The sequence below is a fragment of the Amphibalanus amphitrite genome, unplaced genomic scaffold, assembly GCF_019059575.1.
Source record: "Amphibalanus amphitrite isolate SeventyFive unplaced genomic scaffold, NRLGWU_Aamphi_draft 000007F_arrow, whole genome shotgun sequence".
In the NCBI taxonomy this organism is placed as follows: Eukaryota; Metazoa; Arthropoda; class Thecostraca; order Balanomorpha; family Balanidae; genus Amphibalanus; species Amphibalanus amphitrite.
The window spans coordinates 2,388,131-2,397,462 of NW_024881503.1; positions in this window are offsets into that span (position 1 = coordinate 2,388,131).

Sequence of the window (9,332 nt, forward strand, 5' to 3'; positions counted from 1 at the left end):
GTACATCGTCGAACAACATGTTCCATGATAGGTGGGAGGCAAGACTGGCAAAAAAGGCCGAAATCAGGGTGTCAAAAGCTCACAAGGCCCATGGCAAACGCAAGATGTTGAGAATTGGCCATTTGGGTCATGACATGACCTGAAAAACAAGGTCATATCTCCGAAACCAAAAATCACAGAAACTTGAAATTTTCAGTGGACATCAAGAAAGGATAGAGGAGCAGCTATACGAAAAATCAGCCTTCTAGCTCCAAAAATGTTGAGTGCAGAGCAGAAAGTCTACCTGGGGGGGTGGCAACCACCCCCCCCCCCCCCCCCCCATGTGCGGGCGAGGGTTAATGCTGTGTATGATAACAAAGTACCTAGTAACAATAATAACGAAAAACAATGTCAAAACGAGGGCGGCTTGTTTAGTGACGATGTTCAAAAGAAGCATCGTCTTGTTCCTACTTAACGAATGAAGCTCAAACTAGGTCAAAACTAGGGGCCCAACTAGGCCCTAATTAACCCATAGTCAGATGACCAGCAGATCCTACGCCGCCCAATCCAGTCATCGAATTTGCCAGCGAATTCGTTTGAAGACCATCATATTATTAAATATCGGTGGTCTTCAAACGAAATCCCTTGCCAGTTTGATGACGAATTCATCAGGCCCATTCCAAAAACGCTCAAGATAAAATGAAAGTGTATTTCTGAAATAATGTGCTTTCTTGCAATGCACCTTTCGTATATCAAGCGAACCTTTCACTTCCAGCGCCCGTTTACAGTTATCAATCGAATCAGAAGCATGCACATACCTATCGATAGATCTGAACCTAAGAACACAGAAGACATTTTGTAGAGTACCTGTCTGAGCCTATGCAGTGGAGCCCGTGAGCCGCCCAACCGCAGCTGCCTCATGAACTTGATGATAGGTCTGAACCTCAGATTGGCCAGAGCTTGGCCGTCAATAACCAGCTTATTTATATCCACAGTTGTAATGACTTAGGGTTTGGAATTTGCCAAACCTAAGTTTTGATTACCAAGAGAAGTTTTGTACTTCTTGCACTTGCCTTTTCTTCATAACTTTGGCGGAAATCGTCGTAGTGAAACTTCAGTGTTCCGTTAGCTGTCGGTTCTTGAGAGAGTTGGCCAGGCCGGACACCGGTGGCGGCTCCACAACTTTCGAAAAATTAAACCTAAGTCCTATTGCACTGCATGGAGAGCAATTCATTTAAAATCGCTCTTGTTCCCCCCCCCCCCCTCGACAACTTTGCAAACGTCTCTGCGCGATTTGGTTTAGAATAATGGCTTATGGCAAGTTATTGAATCAGAACGTCGATCACTGCAGGTCATTATATCGGCAAGCAATTCTTCATAACTAGACACTGCACAAATGGAAACGATACAGGTTTGCCCAGTGATAAACACTCGCACTTCACAGACGCGCGGCGCGCACCCCGACCGAACGCGGCAAGGCACAGCGCAACTGGCGCCGGGAAGCCGGGAACGCATTAAGTGAAGGATTCACAGGTGCGCAACTTTATTGCGAACAATAAAAACCTTCCGCAAACGATTAAAAAAAAGTTTTAGGGCAATCGGAAATACAAATGTATTGACTTATAGAAATAAAATTGTCATTCACCTTCCAAATAACCCAACAATTTATTTGCCGTAAAAAGTGTCTGGAAATGGAAAGTTGCTAACATGATTCAGCAAGTAGGGAAACGCAGCAGCTACCTGGCGAATAATCTCAGGCTGGTTTAGTGACGAGTGCATTGCTACGGCTTGTTCCTCACCCTTCACAGATTACTATGACAAAACTACCCCTAGTATTTTGATCATCCTGAGGCTGGCTTTCACCTAATAATTTGATGAGGGTCTTCCTCGTTTCGGATTGAGGCGAAAACAAACGTCAAACAACCTTGATAGTTAATTCAGCACTTCAAAACAAAGGTACACCTAGGGTATCATTACAATACCGGATCATAACGATCTGGATAGTTCTCAGCCTATAAGCTAACTAAGCGGTAACTAGTCAAGTGGTAGGTACCGGAAGCATTGACAGCCTTGGTGACTGTTTCAAGACCCTTGTTTTGACACATAGCTCGTCAATATTTTTTACAGTGTAGATCAACCATTTCTTTTTGCATACCCAGGGACTGTTCACCAAAGTAGGGAAGTACAAAATATCTTTTGAGTTTTGGCACGTTGAAGAGGGGTAGCGTGTTTGAGTATTTCTGGTTTAAGAAATTCTTGATGCACAAGTTGACAAGGTAGGCGGGAAACCCATTGTTTCTAAAGAAGGTTTTTAGAAAGCTTAATTCGTTATCGAACAACTTATAGTTCGAGCAGAGCGTGAAAGCTCGGAAGATGGAAGACTTAATCACTGAGAACTTGACAGTCTTTGGAACACTACTGAAGAAACTGAGACCTAGACCAGTGAACGATGGAAAAATGTGTCACGAACTATGATGTTAATGCGAATTCGAATTGTTAACGATGTAAGTGAAACGATAAGTGTTTGTTTTATGTGATTTTATCGCTGATGATGATGCTGGAATGCACTGAAAGCTTAGTAGCTCTTCTCTGGACCCTCTCAATGGCATCCTGGTCCGATCTGAATGTAGGTCCCCACACCACGTTCGCGTACTCAAGGTGAGGGCGCACCAGAGTCCGATAGAGGAGAGGCAAAGATCGACTGTCTAGGGCTTTGAACGACCTCTTCACCAGACCAAGAACTCTGTTCGCACGACCCACTGCAGCTGCCACCTGTTCATGAAACTTGAGGTCTTCATCAATTATTCATCAATTATTATGTAACACATTACATTTTTTTTTTCTATGCCGCCACCCATTATCAGGTGACCAGGAGTGCCCCCTCCCTCTATCCCAGCGACACACAGAACCTTACGTTAACACCATAATAACTTAAAATTGCAAGTCGCGGCACTCCCTGCTAGGAAATGAAATGTAACATAAAAAAGCAGAAGGGAGAAAGCCATACGAATTAGGGGAACAAAAAAGAAGCAAAGTAGTCAACACTGCAATCAGTGGTGACTGCCCACTACTGAAAGCCCCCAATTTATCAGCACACTCACACATCCATCACACTCACAACACCCACACACGCCGGGGAAAGTGTCAAAGTCCACTGGGGCAGGTTAGTTAGAGGGGGATCCACAGTCATAGCCAAGTCATCATCAAACTCTGGTCAAATTCAGCGCATGTCAGCAGCAAGGTAGCCCGGGCTCCCAGAGCACCCAACGAAGCGAGGCTTGTTGCCGGGCACTCCAAGGTCCCAGGCCGCCAAACAGATGGGGTGGCATATTACAGTATCATGCACACATCACACTTACACACTCATTTACACAATTAAATGATATCATGCAACCCAGCCAATGTAGGTATGCGCCCTAGTTTAGGCACATATTCTTACACACTTGTGTGTACTCAATGCAAACATGATAAAATGCCATGATGCACACCCAACAGTGTAGGTGTGCAACAAGGTCCATTCTCATTCTATTACACACTTGTGTGTACTTAGTTCAACATAATTAAATGTCATTATGCACAAGAGTAGGCATGAACAGAATGTCATACACTTACTCATTACACACTTGTGTGTACTTCTGTCACACTTTTCAATTGTCACAATGTACACTGCACGGGGCGTACCTAATCAATGTAGGTACGCACCTAAGATCATAAACATTCACACTTACGTACAAATACATGCACATGCAATTATACATATACATACTACATACATTATAGACACTTGTATACGTATCTAGGCAAATATACATATTCATTACCATAGGCATGGTAGCGTAGGTATAGGATGAGAAGTCAAAAACATCTGTGAGTAATGCGTTTATCAATACTCAGTATTTATTAATTAAACGCTCTTTTACAATTCTTTTCAATGTATGTTTGGAAGGAGGTACATGTTGAATTTGAGGAAACAGGGGGGTTATAATTTCATTCCAAACTCTAGGTCCAGTCCATGCTATTGTTTGCGTTTTATACTTTTTGTAAGTAAATATTTCTTCAAAATGTCTAGCAGAGCGATTGCTTCTGCCGATGGGATGAAATCTGAACATCCGATCTATTCCATCTGGTAGATTATTGCATATTTTTCTATGCAAGATGAGTAGCATTTGCTGATTTCCAATGTCTTTTATCTTGAGAAGCTTAAGTTTTTTGAATATTGGATCAGCATGTGCCATCTTCGGCTGACCATCTATAACTCTTATAACACGTTTTTGGAGTTTTTCAATTTTTGACAAGCTTGATGAGTATGTATTACTATAAATAAAGCAACAGTAATTGACATACGATAAGAACAAAGCATTGTAAAGCAGTAACAAATGGTCACTGCTTAGAAAATATTTTACTTTGGTAATCATACCAACATTTCTACACAGCACGGTACATAGCTTGTTAATGTGTGTGTTCCACTTCATATCTTCATCAATAAACATTCCAAGGTATTTAACAGTTCCAGTCCTTTGAATTTCGACACCTCCTAGTTTCAGCATTACATCCTGTCTGTTTTTCTTGTTTGAATATATTTGGTACAAGGTTTTATCTGTGTTAACTGATAGCTGGTTTGCAGAAAACCATTCGGATATCTTGGGCATAATGGCATCGATGGAACTTTGTAAATCTGCTTCATTTTCACACTCCATGAAGACTGCTGTATCATCTGCATACAAATATGCAGTAAAATCCTTGCTAATGTTCGGAAAATCGTTTATATATAAAATAAACAGGAGCGGTCCCAGGATAGATCCTTGCGGGACTCCCATATCTATTGATACTGTTTTAGATCTTGTTTGGTCTATTTGAACACATTGAGCTCGCTCGTTCAAATACGATGATATCATATCGTACGCCTTATCTTTTATTCCATAACACTTGAATTTATTTAATAAAATGTCTATGTTCACCGTGTCGAAGGCTTTTCGGATATCTAAATAAAGCCCACATGCAATGTGGTTTAGTTCAAGAGCACTTACAATCTTTTCTTGTAAGAGTGATATTGGCATGTACGTGCTCATACCTTTTCTAAATCCAAACTGGTGTGGATTAATAATACCATTTGTAACTAAATGATCGTTAAAACGAGTATGTAGAAGTTTTTCCAATAGTTTGGAAATCACCGGTAAAAGGGATATCGGTCTATAGTTATTAAAATGCTGATTATTGCCTGCTTTGAAAATTGGTTTAACAATAGCAAATTTTAGAAGTTTAGGAAAAGTACTTTCCTGCAGACAGAGGTTCATGAAGTGTACGATTTCTGGCATTATTGAGGCATAAGTTGCTCTAAATATTCTAGTATTTATCTTGTCATGGCCTCCACCGACCTTATTCATATTGTCTACGATGATGGTAATTTCCTGTTCATTAGTGAGTGATAGGGAATCCAGGCTATTCCCTGTAAATACAGGTATATATTTTGTTGGATCTACATCATTTCGATGTATTTTATTTCTTAACTGCTTACCAACATTAGAAAAAAATGTGTTAAATCCATTAGCTATTTGTTGAGGCCCTTCGACATTCGCATCTGCGGTATGGAAGGATTTTGGCAAAGCTGAGTGGCCAGATGAACCTTTCGTTATCTTTCTTAAGATATCCCACGTTTTCTTAGGGTTTGCATTTTTTAATTCGTTTTTGATGTACATTTTCTTTGCTTCCCTTAGAATATTATTAAGGGCATTTCTGTAATTGTTATATGTGGATATGTTTTCTCGATTGGGATATTTGTTCTTTTGTAGAAACAATACATTTTTACGGTTTATTGATGCTAAAATACCTGGACTGATCCACGGTTTAATTGGTGTATTTTTCCTAGAGGGTCTATAGGTAATGCTATACCTATCTATTCCTGTTGTGTATGCTTGTAGTAAAGTTTCACAGGCAATGTTCGGGTCTGTTACATTAGTGAATCCATGTAATGAATTTTGAAGGTGTGTTTTAAGGGCATCAATTTTCCTGTAGTCGAAAGATTTTATTTCTTCCCTTTGCAGTTTTCGCTCAACGCTTTTGATGCTGAGCGTGAGGAACACAGGAAAATGATCTGACAGATCATCATTGATCACTCCAGAGCTGTTTACAATTTCTATATTGTTACAATATATGTTGTCTAATAGTGACCACTTTTTTTCTCCATACCTTGTTGTCTTACATATGGATGGGAGGAATCCGTACGATGTAAGGAGATTAAAAAAGTCACGGGTAGAGTCATCGTTGTCAAGGTCAAAAAGGTCGAAGTTAAAATCACCTGCAATTATGCATGAGCAATTGGTTTGAGCTCGTGTAAGTGATTCTAAAATGGTGTCCATGTAGTCAATGAACTCGGATTGACATACACCTGGAGGTCTATAAATCTGTCCTATGATTAATACCTTAGAGCAAGGTAGTTCACATTTAATAAATAATGATTCTGTACCTCTCAGACCTTCTGTTTGTAACTTCACACAAGATTTGACTCGATCGCTGCGCACGTAAACGGCCACTCCTCCACCTGCCTTTCCTACTCTGCTTTCAAAGAAGGCAGAGTAACCAGCCATTGTGCGCTGTTTTTCAGTATCACGATTGAGCCAGGTTTCAGATATACAGATTACATCCCATTTGATACCAGTTGTGTGTAGAAATGTTGTGAGTGAGTCAAACTTTTCATTGTTGAGGATGGATCTGACATTCAGGTGTATAATTGACCATTGGTGAATTATTAGATCATCAGGTTTAGATCTATTGACATCAACTGAGTAGAATTTACATTTACCGATAATGTCCTCAAACATTCTTTGAGTTTCTGGTTCAAAGTTGCTTTCGACGCCATGAAATGGATCAAAAGTTTTCTGGTATAGATTATGCAAATGAGCGTCATCAATAATGTGTAACGGCATTCACTAATCTCCTGGAAATTCAAGAGATTGAAAAGCTATACTCAGTATAGAAGGTAACACTAAATAACAGTGTTTGGGATGAGCAAAGAATATTGGTTTCAACCAATACACAATGTAAGAGCAACATATGTAACGAATGTAGCAGCATATGTAGATAGTTATACATAATAGTAGTGTTATGTAGTACGCATCTACACTACCGCCATCTGTAGATGTCTTGTTACGCCACCTAGCGGCAGCCGTATGGTCGAGCCAGCCTGAGTACCACCCAGCAGTGGCCCGTAAAAAAAAGCCCCGCGCGACAGCAGCGGCCCCGCGGCCGCCCCCGCCCCGGACGCCACAACCCCCCGGCGCGCCAACCCCACCCGGCGCACAGCCCCCCAGGAGCCGCCCACGGTGGGGGGCACCCCCGCAGCGCGCCAGCACCACGAGGGCGGCGCCGGCCACGGGCGGGCCGGAGAGTCCCGAGCCGGGCGGGGCCAGCCCACTCAGAAGGAAAAGACCCCGGACCGAGAGCGGCCACGACCCCACGGCCGCGCCCGTACCCAACCAGACAGCTCAGAGACCGCCAACAGGGGGAAACACATGGACCACACCCGCGACCAACGAGAGGCCAAGGGGCAGCCACTGCAGGGTCTCGCGAGAGCCACACTGGGACAGGGCAAAGGCCAGCACAATAGCATATTACAATAGTGAGTTGAAACCAATGTTTGGAGCACCACATTCAGGTTAGGACCCCCGGGCTGGCTGGGAAAAGAATGATTTGAAAGAACACAAGGCAGAACTAGGGTGACATACAATTGAGCTTGCAAAGCCAAGCTCTTATGCTCAATAGCAATGGAGCACTTGCTCAGCTGTGCACAAAAGACAGTCAGCGGCAGGAGATCAGCATCCCAGTTATATATATGGAATTACCATTTATACTTTAAGCTAAGTAACTGAACTCTGATGAATGATATGCATGAATCTCCACAAACTCATCAGTTCATCTCAGCCCAGCCTTTGAATAGGTAGGCCTGCTACAAACATCAGGTCCACAGTAATACTTAGTAGCAGTACAGTCATCACATTCATTCTTCATTACAGCATTCATAAAAAGACCATTCTGCCTGGCCTGGGCGCAAAGCGCTCACTCATATCCCACACAGATTAAAAGGATAAAATGGCTTTTCTGCCAAGCCAGGCACTGTAGTGTCCACTCATTCTTCAGTTCACTGCAGTGCTCAGACACTCCATTCATATTAAAACTTGGTAAAAACAGCCATGAAGGCTAGGCACTAGAGGTGCTCATCCATCCATCCACACAAGGTTAAAAAGGAGTCCATTGCTGGTCCTGGTGCCAAGGCACTGGTTCAACATTCATACTAGTCACAAAATACCATCAATCAATTTGCTTCATTAGGAAGCATAACATGCAAAATGTGAATGCAAAATTGCACTACACAGTTTTTTTTTTGCATTGCAGTCACAAGTAATACTGCATAGGCATCAGAGAATGATATTGAGTCAGCAAGTCCACTCAGTCACCCATCAGAGTCACTGTGAGTGTGAGAATCAACATCTCACATGATTAGAACACAAAGTTTTTTCATGGGATGGAGATATCCAGCACGGAGACTGAGTGATGTCACAGCTGATAGCTATCACTCAATATCACACTAGAATCTAGATATAGGTATGATAACTTATTTGATGAAGCTTCACAAGTATGCAAATATTTAGTGGTATAGTGGCTAAGCTGAAGGGCCTGCTGTATCTGGGGCTTAGATAGAGACTAGAGAGCCTGCATTATCAAGTGAGGTTAACTGAGGCCAGTACAGTTCATAGGTAACAACTTACACAAATTAATGACCATTGGTAGTTATTAATACCAAAATCTAGCATTTACCAAGAATAGGTAGGTATCTAATACAAGTATAAAATACACATGTGCCTATGTTGGGCAACATAGAAAACAGAAAAGACATTCCAGCCAGCCCAGAGGGACCCATTTATGAATATAGTGCAAGATTAACTGATGATTGAATGAGAGGTACGTAGAGCAGCTGATCTAGACTCTGCTCTACGACCTTTTACTGTTGTTTCTTTGGCTGACGTTTGCTCTGCCTCTGGTTGGGCACAACAAACTCTGTCAGGTCAGACACCCGTCCTGCTACCCGCCCCTGCGGAATGTTGTCCAGGGTCTGTGACCTCATCAGGCTGTCCCGTGCTTCTGGTCCCTTGTTTCCAGCACTCTGGACCAGCTCAAGGATTTCCTGTTCTGTGTGCCAATGTTCGATGAGGGAATATCTGTTGTCCTTAGAGCTCCTGGCATATATTGATCCGTTTTTGGTGTGGTAGTTCACTATCAGATTTTTTTCTCTGAGCTGACCCAGGCGCCTGATCATGGCAGCCCTAGCCTCAGTGAGGTTTTCGTGAATAATCACTTTG